The sequence below is a fragment of the Anser brachyrhynchus genome (assembly GCF_964034855.1).
Source record: "Anser brachyrhynchus genome assembly, chromosome: 1".
Taxonomy (NCBI): domain Eukaryota; kingdom Metazoa; phylum Chordata; class Aves; order Anseriformes; family Anatidae; genus Anser; species Anser brachyrhynchus.
The window spans coordinates 97,945,830-97,963,732 of record NC_137694.1 but is presented as its reverse complement, the minus strand read 5'-3'; the positions used below and the strand labels follow the sequence as shown (position 1 = coordinate 97,963,732).

At 44.5% G+C, this 17,903-nt stretch overlaps 1 long non-coding RNA gene across 2 annotated transcripts in view; it reads left to right on the top strand.

The window, feature by feature from the left end:
• Positions 1-490: 490 nt before the first annotated feature.
• LOC308188315 overlaps positions 491-17,903 on the top strand; it is a 34,284-nt gene continuing 16,871 nt past the window's right edge. For both annotated transcript variants that reach the window (XR_013945397.1, XR_013945398.1), the window contains exons 1-3: positions 491-659; positions 13,205-13,263; positions 13,520-13,599. This is a non-coding gene — a long non-coding RNA (uncharacterized lncRNA). The remainder of the gene's footprint in view (positions 660-13,204; positions 13,264-13,519; positions 13,600-17,903) is intronic.

The window sequence follows — 17,903 nt, the reverse complement described above, 5'->3', positions numbered from 1 at the left end:
TGCCTTTCAGAAAGAGCATCACAGCAATGCTGTAGCTGGTAATGTAGTAAATGGTTTCAGTTGCTCCAAAAGCAGGCTGAGGAGAAAAGGGGCACATCTAGCCCCTTTTCCCCATTTTTCCTTTGTCGTCACAAACGTTCACAAAGCACAAGGTAAGCTGGATCACAGAACTGAAAGTCAGCCCAACCACATACAAAAGCTGGATGCACAGCTGCATGGATGCTCATATTCGCATGAGAAAGGGCTAGGAACACGCTGCCAGGGTAGCGTGGAGGAAGAGCTTCTGTTCCAAAACCAACTTTTTTGAAAGAAACTTGTATTAAATACCAAAAAGCACATCCCAGCATAGCGTCTGCTTGCTTCCCTAGTTAAGAAGGGAGACTGGATGCCTCACACCACAGTAAATACACCAAGTACTGGGTACTTCTGCCTATAAGAGCAATGGCACCACCTCACTCAGCTGCACTGTGTTAGCTCTGTGGGGGTTTAGGGACACCTGCCAGGTCAGGATCCACCAGCTGATTGTTAACTCATTTGTAATCCCAGTCCAGGGCCAAGGTTTAAAAGAGGCATTGACCAGTTCAGTGCTTTTGGCTGTATGTGCTAGGTGGTGGAGGTTCAGTGCTGGTGAGACTTCACTGGCAGGTCAAGCAGGTAAGGTAAGTGCAAGGGCAGAAAGAAATGAGAGCTGAGTAGTGAATTAAGGCATGGAAGTTGACTCTGTGAGTATTGCTTGCTTTGCTGAGATTGTTAACTCTACTTTGGGATTTTTAAAACTAGAAATGTTTGGCTACTACCTGTGGCATCCAGCAAGTAAATGTTCACACGATGCTTGCCTAGAGAGATATAAGCTCTTCACCTTTTCCTGCTTGTGATGCTGGTCAGGCACATGAGTATTCCCATTTTTTTTCATTGGGATAAGAAAAAAATAAAATCAATTCTGGGTTAAAGAGGAAACATATCTAGCTTGGTTGGCATTGGATTTCTGGGTTTCCTTTCCCAGCTGACTCTATTTTCTGTTTCCTGTGTCCTAGTGAAATATCAATCTGTTTGCAATGGAGTGCATGAGTTTTTCCTGAAGTTAAAAATTAATATCCTTCTGTTAATCAAAACAGAAACAAAAATACCTCTTCTAATATTAATGTTTATAATCTACCTTTAAAAATACATCTGTGCCCTCCCACGTACACCCCCTCCTGCTTCTAAATTAATTGCTGGTACTAACAGTGCCATCTCTTGCATGAAACCTAAAATGGAGTTTTCTGACCATTTATAGTCATTGTGATTCCTGGAGCATCCTCATAAAGCACGGGCACTCCAAAATCTGATGTCTAGCTGCATTTTTTCCCTTCCGCTTCATCTGGATATCAAGTTATTTGTCAGCTTCTGTCTGAAGATTTATGGTTCTGAGCACTGTTAATTGTGCTCTGCCTCAGAAATAATCTGTGCTGTAAGGTGAGCAACATGGCTTCCTATAGAAGTTCATGGAGAATTGAGGGGTGGGAGGGTGGGAAGGATGGCACTGCAGAAACAGTAATTATTCACTGGAAATATCTCCTGAAGAATAGCAGGAGCATTCCTGCTTGCAATTGTTGAACCTCTATAAAAACAGATACCCTATTTTTAATGCGAGCTTGTGTAATTACAATGAAAGATGAGGCAGTGAAAACAAAGTGTAAGGAAATCTCTCTAAATAAGAGACTGCAGAGGGCTGATATGTTAAATGCCAGGAGCACTCATTGAGAGAATAACCTTCTCTTTTAAGTGCTAAGTGTGCTTAAGCAGTAAACCATCGATGTCCTTTTTGTTTGTGAGCATTAGTTAATAACACAAGATGTCAATGTTGAAATTGGCAGCAGAAAGCCATGCCCGAGCCTGTGCTTTAGTCACCAGACTCTGTGGCTCCCTGCTGTGCAGATCAAGATGCAGGAGGGGAGCTGGGTGCTGCAGTGCTCAGCTGCTGTGGCCCTTAGGGCACAGCCCAGGCACCTGGGCTAGATTTAGCCTCCCTGTGCAGCATCTGAGGGGGGAGACAAAGGGCACAGAATGAAATCTACAGAAACCAGCTTGTTGAGCGAGGGTCAGGAAGGAGCTGCTGAAATCCTGGCAATTAGGAAGCACTGGGGTGAGTGAGCCCTCTGCCCTGCCTGCGCAGTCACCGTGTTTAGTCAGGTCTATCTTCTATTCTGCTCTGAGAACTGGGGTTCCCCTGTGTGGGGGTACCATCAGTGATGCTGTGTGCTGCCCCTCCCTGGCAGCTTGTTCCCACCACTGAGCTGAGCATGAGGCTCCTGCAGGTGTGTTGGCTCAAGGGTTGGGCTGGTTTGTCTCAGGTCAGGAAACCAAAAGATGTCAGGAGGTGGGAGACATGGAAAGAAATGCAGTGAAAGAGAGACTTTAAAAGAAATGTGGACAATTTCTTCATCTGGGTCCCAACATGATCCCACAGAAGGATGGATCCCATCCTACACATGCACTGCTGTTAGATACTCTGCTGAATGCAGGTGTGTGTTATCTCTACATGAAGTATGCAAGCAATTGTTCTCCTTCAATGTAGCCAGAGATGATTCTCCCTAAAAGAATATCTTGTGGTCACAGTAGTTTCCCATGACATAGGGGGATTCAGACTTGAAGGGTACTTTGAGGAAAGCTTACTACTTTTGCCTTGGTCAGGGTGAGGCAGGAACACAGCACAGAAGTGCTTCAATCAGGTACACAAAGTAGCAAAATCAAGCTTGGAAATCCATAATGTGCAAGTTCAAGTGTCACCCACATAGGGATGCAGTTGTGTTATTCTCATTCTTCATCCCTCCTGTGGAAAAGGCAGTAGGACAGATTTGTCTTTGGAGGGGTTTATTTTTGCACATGGCTTCATACAAGCAGCACTGTGAAGATCTCTGGTTTGCGGAATTGGGCTAAAGGTATGTAAAGATATCCTCCTTTTCTCTCGAGGAAAGCAAAGAGACTGGGGAGGGCTGGTGAGAAAGGAGAAGGGGTATTGAGCGGTGCACTTCTGCCTAATTACCATTGTAGGTGCTCCAGCCTATTACTGGATCTGCCTAGTCCCAAGTCTCTGCATTGCAAGCCTTCTGGCAAGTGTTCACTGCTCTTCTGCGTTCTGCCAAAAGCTTATTGGATATTAATGTGCCTTCCTGTGGCTTGAATGAACCTGGTCCCTTTAGTACTTTAAAGAAATACAGGAAAACCACTGATCCCATTTGCTTTTAGCATGCCAAATGTCTCTGCTTCCCACAGAAATAAGTCTGAGAGCTGCAAATCCTCATGCTACTCTCAATGCTTCACCAGAGGTGAGCATGTCAGATGACCTCTGCTCTGACCATTGCAACAAATGGTACAGAAGTTAATTGCTGGGTGTGGAGAGTCTCTTCAATCTTTCTGCTAAAATCAGTCATGATCAGAGCTTTAGGTAAAGACAAATGGCTGAGCATGGGGTTTTCCCCCTCCTCACCGGGAGTGCAGAGCACATCCAGCATCCCCTGTGGCCCTGGCAGGCACAGGCTACATGAACAGCACTCTGCTATTCTGCTCCTGCCCGGTTTCTTATGAGACCGAGCTCTGAATGTCCCTGGCTGCTTTTCAGTCAGCAGTCACCCCTTCAATAGCTCTGGTCAATGGATCACACTAAGCTTTTGCTAAACTCTCACTACGTGGTTTCCAGCTCAGTGCTGGGCTTGTGGAACACTGACTGCAGTTGGCCTCTGTCCTGGAGAGCACATTTTTCTCTTCATCCTTAAACCCAGCAACCAGTGTCACGGTGATGGTGAAGCTGACAGCCAAGCCTGTTACACTAAATGGAAGTGGAAGTGTAGCATGTTCTCCCACCCTGGGGTTCACACACTTTCAGGAGTAGGAGTGTCCAGCTGTGATGGAGATGTGACTATGAGCCAACAGCCAGAGCACAAACTGGTGCTTGGCCTTTGGGCACATGGTCTAGTGGCTAGGACGTGTCTATCTATAACATATCTTCAGTGCTCTTTGGATCCATCCAGCTGTTTAGATTTGACTCCCATGGGTATGGTGGCATGAGTTCTGCTCATCTTCCATTTATCCACTAGGCACTGTCCCCAAGTATGTTTAGACAAGGATTGGTCAGCTATAGTCTGACAAATGCCAACTTGTTGGCTTTCACTGTGTCTTCAGGGTCTCTCTCCTTCCCTGTGGCTTATGGAAGGACCAGACTGAGTCAGAGGTGACTTGAACTATGCAGTGTCTGAGTGCACCAGTCCATGGTGGCTCAGTTTAACTTTTCTTTGAAATTATTCTACTGAAGTTGGTGAAAAGTACTTATCAGCTTAAATATTGCAGTGCTCAGAATTTGAAGGATGTGAACTTCTAACAGTCCTCAATTTTCCCTCTGTCTGCTAGGATAGTTAATAACATGTAGTTTAAAAGTATCACCAGGAATTATAAAGAGAAGGTATTTCCCTTTTTAAATAAGGCTGGCAGAAGGGCAGGGGTGAAATGGCTTGTCGGGTCAGTAGTGGAGCTAGCAATAAGACCTACTTATCTTGCACAGCGCTGTAATGTTCTCAGCGTTTGATTCAAGCCACCCTCATCTACTGCTGTAGTTAAATTCAACTTCAGTGAGAACCTCATTCTTAAATGTTTGCAACAGTATAAGTAGTGTGCTGCATTAGAACTGTAAATCAAATGCTGCTCAGAAATTATTTCAAGAGAAAGCTTCTGCTTTTTTTTTCCAGCACAATCTAAAAGCTGTATTGATGTCCTGTCTACCATCTGTTTTACATATGAACCTTGTGACTCCTAGTCTTTCAAGCTCATTAATTAGACCAATAATAAGCATACCACAGCAGCTCTGAAGTGAAATGCTGGTGGCACATCTGTCAGCATGGGCTTGTTCTTTTTTTCTCCCCCAACTCTACAAGTGAGTGCTAGTTCTCTGAATGGGGAACCCTTCTGTGATCAGTCACTTCCCTTGCTTAGAGAAATGGTGCAGCAGTAGCTATCTGCATTTCCTCTTGAGTTCTCACCTGTTGCAGGTGGAACCTGAGCAGGGAAATGCTTTTGTGTCTTTCTCCCTTGCTGCAGCACAAGTCAAACAGCAGGATTTTTCAACAGCACCACACTTCCTCTGAGCTCATCAGAAGCTCAGTGCCTGAAGACTGCCAGAAATAAACTGCAGGCACCAATGAGAGCCTCCATGGGCATCCTCAGTAGATCATGTAGATGGCTGTTTGAAGGAGATGCAGCTCTGGGAAGCAGAGGTCTCCATTTGGTATGCAAGTCACTTGCTAGATGCTGGACTCCTCTATTTCCATCCACTGTCTGCTTCCTAAATCCAGTTTTAGCATTGCTTACATACAAATATAAGACAGTAAGAAATGTGGAGTACCTGCCCACTACTCCTCTCATGCCTCCCCTCCAGCACCACCTTGCAGGGTGAAGCTAAAAGCATTACTTTCCAGTCTGAAATAGAGGTGTTGCTCCCTTTGGTGCTGTGCCACCACCTGGGCAGGGATGCTCGCTTCCAGGAGACTGCCACACCTTGCTGGGATAAAGGCAGGCATGGGTAGCTGGGGGTGGCAAGCCTAGGATGGGCTCAGATTTTGTTTATGGGTAGGATAGTGTCCTTGGTGACCCCAAGGTGTAAATCAGTTGGCATCTCTCTAAACAGATGCACGAAGTCTTGAAATGAATGTCTGTTCTAAAATGCCATCTGATAAAGCATGCCTTTTCCTGGAAAGTCTGTGGCCAGCCGGCTCCCTCCTCCCCTGCCTTCCCAGCCGAGGGAGAATGCTGCCCTCTCTTGGCTAAGGAGACGAGCGAGGTTTGCCACCAGAAACTACCCCCCAGGGGCCGGTATGTTTGGCCACCAAAATGACACCGTAACCCCAGGCTGCAGGAGATGGCAACTGGCAGGGAGCCGGAGGCGTAGCATCAGGATGTAGACTGCCAGCTCCAGAGTGGTGAGGTTTATCTGGAGCGTAGCACAGGGCTGCTGGCAGGGTATGGCACCCAGCAAATGCAGTGTTGGGGCTTCTCAAGGGTTGATCACCAGGGGAGCAATTTTACCTTCAACTCCCCAGCAGAGTCCGAGGGTGACAGGACTTCTGTCATTCAGCCACTTGGGATTTGTTTAACACTTATCAAATTTCCCTCCTAAATTGCCTTCCACAACTTCCCTGCTTTATGAGGGGTAGAATTCAGCCCAGGCAGTTTGAGCACTGCTTTGCTCATCTTCTGTTTCCTCTGCTGGGCTGCTCTCCACCCTTGTCCCTTCAAGATCAGATGAAGAGTACACTTTCCTTTGGAGCTGCTTCCTCTCCTAAAAGCACAGCTGCAGAATGGCTTGAAGCTTCCCTTTCGGCACAAAAGGGGGCAGAGCTGCACAGTGGAGACAGCTGGCTAAAATTAAATTTCTCACTAGAGGTAATGCTAATGAATGTGTCAAGAACCCCCTGTGAGTGGGCAGCAAGTTCAAACCTGAGATGATGCTATCAAAATGACTCTCCCAACATGTGTCTTGATGTGGTATTGCCCTGGTGAGGTGTGTTGATTCAGAGCACCTCCAGCATCTCAGAGCAAAAATACCCTTCACTTCATACCTGAAAGCCAAATGTGTTTCTTTTAATGTTCTAAATTCATACTGATACCTGAAGGAAGCACGGTCTGTTCCAAAGAATCCCAAGGATCGATGCAGACAACAGATCAAAGCTTGCAATGGGGGAGTTGCTGTGACTTTTAAGCTCAGCCTGAATAAGGTTAAGCTACCTATGAGCCCTGTGCTGCAGAAACACAACTCATCCTTGCCCTCAGCCCTACCTCTGAGGGCTCAACAGCAAGAAGCAATAGTGGACAACTAAATGTGAAGAAGGCTTGCCCAGAGGTGACAGCAGAAGGGAGTCGAGGAGGCAATCTTCCATTTCAGAATGGCACAAGGGTTGGCAGCCCAAATTTTGGAAGAATACCCTGGAATTGACAATGCCAACATGTTAGGGCCTTGCTTTCTGAGTGATCATGGTGGATCGGTGGCTCTGCAGTGATTCAAAAGGAACACTGCCATCTAGTGCACTTTGAAGACAGCACTTTTGTACCACTGGAAATAATGGGATATGGGGCTGTGCGTGCACGAGCTGGAGGCACTGATCAATAGCAGAAGGCATTGTATTCTTGTTGTGTAAAGAAATGATGATTTAACTCACTGGTGATCTAATTATGATGAGGGTGAGGGGAAAGAACAAAATCAGATGCTGCTTATTTTGCATTAGCAAACCTTTAGCTGGCATCTGTGGGTGATCTACAAAACCTGTTTCCACGTGCTTTGTGGAAGTAAGTTAGTCCTATGCTGCCTTAGTGATGTCTGATCCTTACCTGCAGTGTATAACCTGCCAGGATGGGGGCACCCTCCCCTATCTTGTGTGCCCACTTGCCCCAAAGCTGTTCCCCAGCAAGAGTGATGGCTCTAAGGACTCCTCTTGTCTGAAAAGCTGGGCTAGAGCGCACAGACCTCTAAAAGAGGAAACCTGAAGGGATCTCATCAAATGAATGATGGATTAGAAAGACTCTGCAGACTTCTTGTTCAAAACCGACTACCTCTCATCCTAGCACATGCGAAGTTGCAGGATGGCAAAATCCAGCCTGTGTCACCCTATAGCAGCTGCCTGCCCCAGGGCAGCTGCACAGAGCTCTGCACTGTGTGGCTGCACGGGGGGGGTCCGTGGTGGGGAATGAGGCCACAGGCTGGCAGAGGTGATCCTCAACGAGGAGTCATGCAGGCTCATTCTATCAGATGCATTACAGATATTCCCCCACTCTGTTTCCTTAGTGCCAGGCGAAATAATGTTCTGTACAGGTACAGGGACGGCTTACTCTTCTAGTGCTAGATTTTTTGTAATGTGCCCTGCTCATCTGACCTGATAGGAGACAGTTCCCTTGCTCAGGGAAGGAAAACACAACAGTTCTTGGCTCTACAGTCTCTTCCGTGTAGGAAGGAGTGATCTCTCCCTCCCCATCCTGCCTGTGAAGTAGGTGAAAGTTCCTCCATGGTGGATCATGACCCTTACGGAGGTTGTAGGAGGATTCAAAGAGAACCAGTGTTTATGCTAGCCTCGAAATGGCTAATTAGTTTTAATTCTTGGCAGCAGCTCAGAAACTACAGCTGTTTCTCATGTTCCTGCCCTGCAGCAGCAAAGCTGTTGCCTGCAGTCAGGGGTAGCTAGCTGTTCCTTCCCGGTGCAAATGGCTTCAGCCAGTTTTTCCACAGCCATGGAAAGGGCTGAGGCTCACATTTTTTCTTGAGCTGACAGGAAGATGTGTTGAAAACAGCTGCATTTGTGTGGGGGCAAGGAGAGAAGCTACAAAGACCTAGGTCAAGTAATAGATTCCTCACTTCCCCATTGCTCTTGGTTAGTGAAGCGTTGCTGCAGAGCTGGATTTCTGTTGGTGATCCCTCCCAAACTATTAGATTGACTTCCTGACTTGGTCTTCTGACACAGGTATTGCTACTGGATGTCAGTGTAAACTTTCAGACTTTTTTTTTCTTGCCAGAAAGTGCACCCAATTTGTCCCACACCAGGTCACTCAACAATGTGTGAGCACATTGTGTGGATTGCTTATATCCTGACCAGGCTGGTGGCTCTGCTCCTAGTCACAGCAGAAGTATGTGCTTACTTAGCAACAAGCAGCTGATGAATTAATCTGATCCCTCCACTAGATGGGATGGCAGCACCATAATTTCTAAGCTCTTACGGTTAAAATGGGAAGTTCCAGCACAGCCTGCTCAGTATGATGGGTTCCCGTGCCAGACACAGCTAGCCAGGGGCTATGAAAGGTGAAAGCACTTACTTCCAGATCCTCTCCATCAGAAAGGGCACAAAAAAGGAAATGATTCAGTGCCCCAGAGCCATGATACATAGATGACTGGGGCTGACATCATCCAGCAGTCAGGCAACACGATGCCCCTGCAACCCTGTAGGTCATATCCTAATGTGAACGTAAGTGAGGCAGTGAGCAGAGGCTGAGAGCTGTCACTTCTGCGTTGTCACTATATGCAGTGTGTGCTGTTAGCTGTCCAGAGAACGGAGATGAGCTTGTTCTGGGAAGTGGTAAGAGAGCTAACACTTATAGGTCTCTAGCTTTAATACTCGGTGCAATCTTATTCCATTATTGCAAGTATGGTAATGTTCACCCTGCCCGTAATTGCAATTCTCATTGTTTATCCCAGAGTAATGCTAGCAAATAGCATATGAGTTAACAGCTCTATTCTACTTGCTTCGTGCTCTTAACTGTAGGCAGAAGTTTTAAATATTACTGCTTTCTGATGGAAAAAGACAACATGAGCCAGTTGTCCAAGGACTCTCAGCAAGTTGACAGCACAACAAAGCAGTACCTGTATCTCATGATTTCCAGCTTCTTGAACAAGATTCTACATGATCAGGGCCCTTCAATCACATTAAACTTTACAGGACGCCAGACAGACCCTTTAAAAACGTCTTGGGTTCTTATCTTGATGGTGCAGTAGACTAGACATTGATTGTCTTGAATCTAATTTTTAAGGTACATTTTTAATGAAATGTGAAAATCAAGTCTTGTTTATAAAAATATAATACACAACTTAGTGTTCAATATTTTAATCTTTTTACTTTCAATTTTCAGAATGACAAACGTTTTTTTGTCCTGACACCACTTAAAAAAGGGTTCATGTATTGCCAAACTAAACTGGATGGTTGAGTAGAAGGCAACAGGAGTTTGTGGGACTGGGGAAGGTGTGAGGATTAAGTGAGGTTTCTGGTACAAGCATGAGTTGGTTAGCAGTGAAGTGATTGTATGCTTTGTAATTTAATGCCTAGCGTTATATTCCAGAGTTAATGTCCCCTGGAGAGGAACTCAATATTTGTAATTCCCCCCAGTCTAAAGCCTCAGAGGCCAAAAAAGCAGTCAGGCAATACTGCATCAGGTACATTCAGCTGATGCTTTCAGTGCCTCCCTAGTAACCCTAAGGACTTGCATTCTGAAGCACAGTTTCATGGCAAAATATAAATGTTATTCCCAGAGAATCAGGGAATACTGCGGGCCCTCTGTCACATCTACTTTGAGCTAAGGGCCTCTCAACTTTATACTGGTATAGCTTTGAATTTCAGTTGTCATTCATGGTGCATGTTGCAACCACTGTCACTCACTTGAACAACAGTAGCACCTGTGTATAAACATCCTGACAGCGCTGTCACATACTGGATACTGTGAAGAAGGCAAAATCTCCTCTGTTCTACACTTATTTTCTGCCCCACAGTGCAAACTCCATTGAAAAGCGCTGAGTTCTCTCAGTGTATTAAAGACACTTCAATTCCTGCAGGACAAAGAAATATTACAGGGTCAGAAATGTAGGTATGAGTCTCCTGGGCATCACCTTGATGTGCTAGCACTGCTCCTTTTTAGCAATAAGCTCAGCAGCAACTGAAAGGGCTAACTCCAATGACTCCATGTGCTTCTGCTATGCCTGGGCAGAGTGCTATCTCATGCTGTTGCACGAGGCTGTGCTTGCCTTGGCTCCCAACTGTCCATCTCAGAAGGTCTGTGGGTCACCTTTGTGAGCTGCTACCCTAGTTATTGCTTCACGTGTTGTGTATCATTCTTGCTCTTGGGACTTGTGGCTTTCGTGCTTTGCTGGTGTCAGCATATTTCTAAAGGAACAGCTTTTTGCTCCTGTTGCAGGCCAGCTTCCCCTGGATCAGGCGATACCCACCCTGCCTGGGGTGGACCAGAAAAGACAGATGCTGGCCACCTTGCCTGTTGGCATTATTTGCCTAGCAGTGATGTTCAGAAACTGTTCCACAACAAGGGCCTCATTTAACAGACAATAACACACAGATAGTTCCCACCCACAGAGAGCTCACTGCCTAGGGTTATGGAAAAATATATCAAGCAGAGGTCAAAGAATTGTAAAGGGCAATAATGCAACACCGGCCACCCTGCTTTCCATGGGCCTCTTGCCTCGGGGTGACAGTCAACCTTGCCTGCATACAACCAGCTGTCTTCTTTAATACATACATACACACATGTGTGCACACATGCAGGCTGCACATAAATTAAACAGCCTTTGGAGTGCTAACAAACAGCAAATGCTAAATTCAAGCCAGATGTGATCCCCTCCCTAGACACAAGCAAGCAGCTTTGGGCTGGAGCTCCATGCTGGTGGAGGTGATTTGGAAAGCAGGCCTGGTGGGAAGGCTCCAGCACTTGAAATCCAGGGGAACCCTCTAAGGCCTCGCTTTTCCTACAGCTTAACAGAATTCCTGGACCCAAGCTCTGTCCTAAAAAGGGGGACTCTGTTGTAATGTCCTTGAACTTTGCTTTAACACTATATGTTTTGGAAGAAAGTAGATGGGGGCATTTACGTATATGGTATGGGTTATGTTCTACTTGGATGTTTGGAAAACAAAGGCGTATAAGTCTTTAGAGCGTGACAATAAAGAGGATCCTGGTCTTCTGCATCCATTTCTGTGTAGGCATCTCCTGGGACCCTTGAAGGTCCAAGGTTTTCCCATTAATGTTTGGTCAGAGCCTCACATTCACTGTAGCAGACAGCTGAGTCAATGCAGGGCTGAGCAGCTGTGTGGGATGCAAGATGCACTGGAAAGTCTGCTGCAAAGCATCCAGCTCCACGGCTTTCAAATGGACAGTGAACCTGGAGAAAACATCAGTGGCCCTGGCACTCAGAACGAGTGCCTGTGGGAAAGGAGCGATTAGAATGGGCTCATGGATTAGGAAATCTTTCGTGAACGAATTTGGAGTTGCCCTTGAAATGATATTTCTTCCATTTCAAAAGACTGTTGCTTCTGAGTTTTCCCTTTTGATTAACTAAGAATTGCATCAGTATCCCCATTATTATTACTAAATAAAACTGTTTGAGTTTCAGTCCATAAAGTTTGATCAAATGCATTTTACTATTGCTGTCTAAACATTTAATCTGGTTAATGTCTAACTCCAAGTATTTTTTAATATTTGTACTTACTAAATTATTCGGAGAGAAGCTACTGATCGCAGGCCAAATGCTGATGTCATTTACACCAACAATTAGCCCAACATTGCTCAACTCCTGTCAGGTGCTGCCAGGGTTTGAGGCTCTCATGTTCTCCCTCCTTTCTCCCAACAGGTGGCAGCCTCTTGACTTTTTTCCCCCTCCCGGATTTTTTGGCTAAAAGCAGCACAGAAAACACCCTTATTGTATGTTTGTCTCGAGAAAGATTTTTTTTTTTCTTTTGTACCCCTTGATTTAACTATTGCTTGTCAGGCTAATGGCAGTGGGAGGGAAAAGCCAGTCCCTGAAGGCCGGAGAAGTAGAGGAGTGGATTTCCCTATTAATACACGAAATAATAGGGATGGTTTCACAATCAATATGTCATGAAATAGCTGTCAGAAGTCTGAGTTAAATGTAATGTGAATGTTCACAGAAAAATGAGGCAAGCCCCGCTAAACTGCTCTGCTATGACATGTTTTGGGGGCACAGCTATCTCTTGCAAACACTTCTTAGAAATTTGATTTTTAAAAAAAAAAAAGTATTGAGTGGCTAAAAAACCCTGTCACCTTTCATGCAGACTTTTGAAGCCTTGTTACAGATATAAATTAAGGCTCATCGGCCCTGTAAGGCACAAACTACAAGTCTCTTACAGCTGGGGAAGCTGAGACACCAGAGGTGGTCTATGCACAATATTAGCACTAGGTGTAAGTATTTTGGTGAGGGCTGAGATCTTTTTATCTTGGCATTATAACAGTCCACTCCCCGCTGTGCCAGCAGTTATAATGGTACAAAGGTACATTATAGTGGTAAGATTATTCCCTTTGCCCACATGAACACATTATTCTGATAAAAGTACTTTAATACCAATATAGTTGTGTTAATACTAGAGTTTGTACAGCTTTACTGATCTGGTACAGTTAAAGCAAAGCAGTACAACCTTGGCATATAGATAAGGACTAAATATCTTATCCAAATACATGGAGCAAGTAAATGACTGATCTGGGAATAGTACACAGCAGTCTTCCTTCCCAAGCTGCTTTTCAGATAGCCTGAAACCATTCTGCTCACATTTCTTCTCACCAGAGGGTAACACAAAGCATCATTGTTTGTCAAAATGTCATGGCTTAAAAAGAGATGCCACCCTCTTATTTATAAAACTAAGTGAAAAAAACATTCAAAAATATCTTCTTTCCATCTTCCTTCCAGTGATACCTGATGTTAGTGGGGCCTGATGATAGATGCTTGCACAGAATTACTTGTGAAAGGTTTGTTGTATTTTACATACATTTACCAATATTCATTCCAAGCGGATGTTTTAAAAAAAAAAAAAAACACTTTCACAAAAAGATCCACTTTTCCAACTGTCAGGTGGAAGCATGACAGTGGCTTAACGCAGTACGTTTATCTGCTTTAGAGTTGCATGGTGGTACTGCTCCTAACTGGTGAAGTACTAGCAATGACTCTGTCCCTAAGGTATTTCAGGAAGCTTCAGATCACTCTGGTTTCTCTTTTGCCTTGTAGGTGTTTGACACGACCTGCTGGGTCCTGCCATGGGGACAGCCAGAAGGTGTCAGCCAGCAAGGAGGAACGTGGCCCTCAAGGTGAGGACTCACGCAGGAGACAAGGGGCAGAGGAAGAGGAGAGATGTGGCAGAGCTATGCGTGCGGTATTGTCCAACAGTGTAACGGGATGTGCGGTGGCACCAAATGAAAAGGCAATGGTCCTTTAAGGTTGAAATGGTTGGGGCAGGCTTGCAGCTGAACCTCATGTAACAATCATGTTTTAGTCACTTTGGTCTGCATTCAAGTTGTTTTATTTCTGATTTTGCATCCCTATCTGAGCCACTGCATCTGTCGCTGTTGTAGCAGTTCACACAATGCACGATCGTGCTGTTGTCCTCCACAGATTAGCTTTCCTGAGTTGTCTTCCTCATGTGTTCACCAAAATCCGTCTTCCTTCTTTACCACTCAAGAGTTTTATGGGCAGTGTGGACTAGAGGTAGAGTTCTTCTCTGTCAGGACAACAGAAAGCCCCCCAAAGCACTGATAATGTAAGGGTTGCTAGAGCAGGCATAGGTTGATCTGAAAATGAGCCAGACTGGAAGATTTCGGGTTAGTCATCAAGCCTGAATTAAATATTTCTAAAGTTCAAGATCTTTTTTCTTTTAAGTCTGCTTTCTGTGGAAAAACACTCTGCTAATTCAGTAATTCAAGACAAAAATTAATTTTGAATCATCTGGATTTCCCTTGGGAGGGAAATTCTGCTTTTCAATGAGCTGGAAGTGATGTATCTTAAAATTCCCAAGCAACAATCTTATATTGGTATTTTTAATTCTGAAGGCCATTCCCATGAGTTTCTAGTATTTTTAAAGTAGGTCAGATTTTGAACACAAAAAAGCTAAAGAGTTATGCCCCTTTCATCTTTTCTTAGGAGCAATAAGCCTTTTTGGTATTATTGCTGGCTTAAATATTAAACAGGAAGCAAATTACATTTCCAGTCATTAAAGTACAATAGAACAGCTCTATTGTCTGAATCAGTGCAATATTAGGCCAGATTGTCACAGAATGCTCAAGAATGAAGTCATATTGTAAGAATGTAATAAATTAAACTTCTTATGCTTTTACTGTGAGTTCTGCCTGACGAGAGATTACTTCTTCATTCCTGTCAATGAAGGTAAGAAATTTGGGCCCCAAAACTTAAACGTGGTAAGCAACTATATAGAATTTGATATTCACACACATTTACTACAAAAATGCAACCTGTTCTGATGTTGCTGCTTACAAGATTCTAAGCCTGCCGATCTTTGTACTGTGTGACCAGAAAACTTATTTTTAAGATCTGTTTTAAATGACTCCATAAATAGAGGGATTTGCGTGCAACTCTATTGGCTTGCTCTGTAGAGCCTTAGCCCCAGGGAAAGCTACAGGTGGGAAACTGGCCTCTTGTTGTAACGCTCCTCTGGTGAAACCCCTGCTCATAAAACTGCAATGCTAGGAAAAACCTGAAAGATCTTGCAGGAACAATAGCTGACAGTATCTGACAGCTGCTGCCTGGTAGCCTCCCAGAGGTGGTGCCCTGACTATTTACTACCTAAACTAAGCAGAGGACGGAAATTGCTGCTGCTTGGAGCAGCACTGTGCTCCCCTTGAGCTGCCTGACACCATCCTGTCCCTAGGTAAAGCAGAAGTTGCTGGCTGTTGCCAAAAGACGTGGATTTTTGGTTTGCTTTCTCCCAGTGGTGCAGTTCCCACCAAGGCAGTGTGCCACTTGAGATCTTCCCTCCTTGACTTGGACAATTGTTCAGACAAAGTGGCTGGCCCCAGTCTGATGTAATTTTTAAAGCATTCAGTACTGGGGAAACTACGGCCTCCAAGGATGCCATTACAGTGCGGAACCCTTAGGAGGTTTTCCCAACATCTGAGCAAAAATGCTGCCACAAATGAGAGCGGTTACTTTTTGTATTGACCCAGTGGATTTGGAGAACAACTTATCTTCAGTAATTTTACTTAATGCAAGAACTTTGTGATGTTCCCCTCTTCATTCTTTTCCAGACTAAACAAATCCTGTTCCTCTGTCCTTTTTTCATAGGTCCCGTTTTCTAAGTCTCTTACTGTTCTTCCTTCAAACCTTTTTTTGTCTCTGATCTTCAGAGTCTCTTCTAAATGCAGTGTCTGAAACCGAACACGGAGTTCCAGCTGAGGCTTCCTTGGCACTGAGTATAGAGGAACTACTTCTTCCTGGGCTTAGTTTGACTCCTGTTTGTATACCCTAGAATGAGATTTGCTCTTTTAACCTTTGCTTTGTATTTCAGTTGTGGTCTAGCCTGACCTTTTGGATCCTCCTCGGGAATATTTCTGCCTCCGTAGTTATCCCTGTTTCAGGAGGAAATTCCTCAGCTGTTCCTATAGTTTTGTTTCTATATCATGCTTAGTCTGGTATTTAGTAGAATTGCTGTTGGTTGCAACACTTCATCTGTTTAATGCAGTCGGCTTGCATTATAACGATGTTCTCGGAGAGGTTTGTAACATTTTCGAGCATAATTTTTCAATCAAAACTTAATTGTGCTATCCCACAGTCATTAAGGACAGCATTAAATAGAAGCAGACTTGCATCACCCCTAGAAACATTCCTCCCCACTTGTGTCAGCAAATCACCAATACCTTGCTGGGCATCTGAAACAGATCTTATTCCTACCAGAAACAGAGCCTTGTGATCTGAGGTGGGCAACAAATGCTGTCCAAGGAGAGGAATCTGTTCCTCCATGCCTCTGTAGAATTACCTATCTTTCTGCAGTATGCCCTCTCATCATGTGTCCACATATTATCACCTATACCTGTTGTTACCTCAAGTTACTAGCTGGGAGGTTATCTGCTGTAACGGTCACATAATTTCTCATTTAGAAAAATAACTCAGCTAGAGGAGCCTTCAGCTCATTCTAGACACTTAGTTACAGACTGTGAAAGATTTATGTATATGAAGTGTGCTCAGTTTTACTGTCATGCGCCATTGTTTTGACAGCCCAGATGAAGTTCCAGGTATGACATTATCAAACAGAATATGCCCTAGAGAAATTATTTTTCTGAGAGTTTTACTCCACACACTCTCAGCTTAAATATGCAGAACAGGCCACAGGAAAATGGGAAGAAAATTAAAGCTTTGATTCAGCAAAGAACTCTGGCGTATGCTTACATTTAAGTAGTTATATAGTCAGATTATGCTAGTGTTTAAAACCCAAGTACTTCAGTAAAATACCGAGCTGAGTTTGATGGGGCTCCTTCCCTTCTTTAAATGCCACTTGTAATTTGCTTACTAATTACTCCTGTTACAATAAATAAATAAGTAACCCCCCTGCAGAATAAAAAAGGGTTACATGGGCTAAAAAATAAAGGGTGGGCTCTAAGTGGAGCGAAGGTTCATGTGGGGTGACCCACATGACCAGAACATAAATAAAAAGGCAATCCTTTGTTCAGGGAGTATAGTGAGGGGCTGGGGAAGAGAAGTGGCCTTGTCTGGTGTTCAGAAATGGTGTAAAATAATGCTCTAAGGGAGTGTGAGCTGCTGAAGTCCTGGGCGTGATGAAAGGAGAAAAGGAGCTGGGCACCCTCCCAGCATCTGGTACAGAATCAACCATCCAGGCAGGAGATGTGCAGACAGGCAGCAGAATCGCCCGAGCTGATGGCACCAGGAGGCTCAGTTGTGCAGGAAGGAACCCAACGGGGTCATTTCCTGGAAAACACTGGTGGCAAACTCTGATGTGAGAGATGGAGAAACCAGCTGGAAGGGGGGGCTCTTCCCCACATGGCTCCCACAGCGGGATACGAATACAAATGTGGGAGGCATCTTGGGTTAAGGTGATAACCTCAGATTTGGTGGTCCATGCAAAAGGAAGGACAGAAGAGCAAACAGCTGACTGCAAGGATGAGGAAACTGGAGAATTATGCTGCCTTGCACAAGACCAGACTGCAAGAGAAAAAGGAGATAAGAAGCTCGGGGTTCTTCAAAGGGATGATAATAGCCAAATTAAACTAACCTAGTGCACAGGAAGGAAAGAAGAAATATACTGAGGCGAGTTTGGCTAAAGCATGAAACCTCCTTTGACCTCAAAAAAAGAAAAGGCAGAAAGAGGAAGGTAGGTCAGAGTAACAGAATTCAGAAAAAACAGTATGGGCATACAGGATTACAATCAAAAACTGACAGAAACAAAGCGTAAGAGGTTTTTAAGGACAGTAAAAACTTTATAAATATGTTCATGTGATACTTCAAAAACTCAATAACCAAAGTTACTAAGCAGGTTTTCTTTATTCTGATGTGGGTTGTGTGGGGGATTGTGCCGGCTAACACACCAAGGGTTACTGCTATTGTGCTTATATTAATGGGGTAAAAATATTAAGGTCTTGGCCTTCCC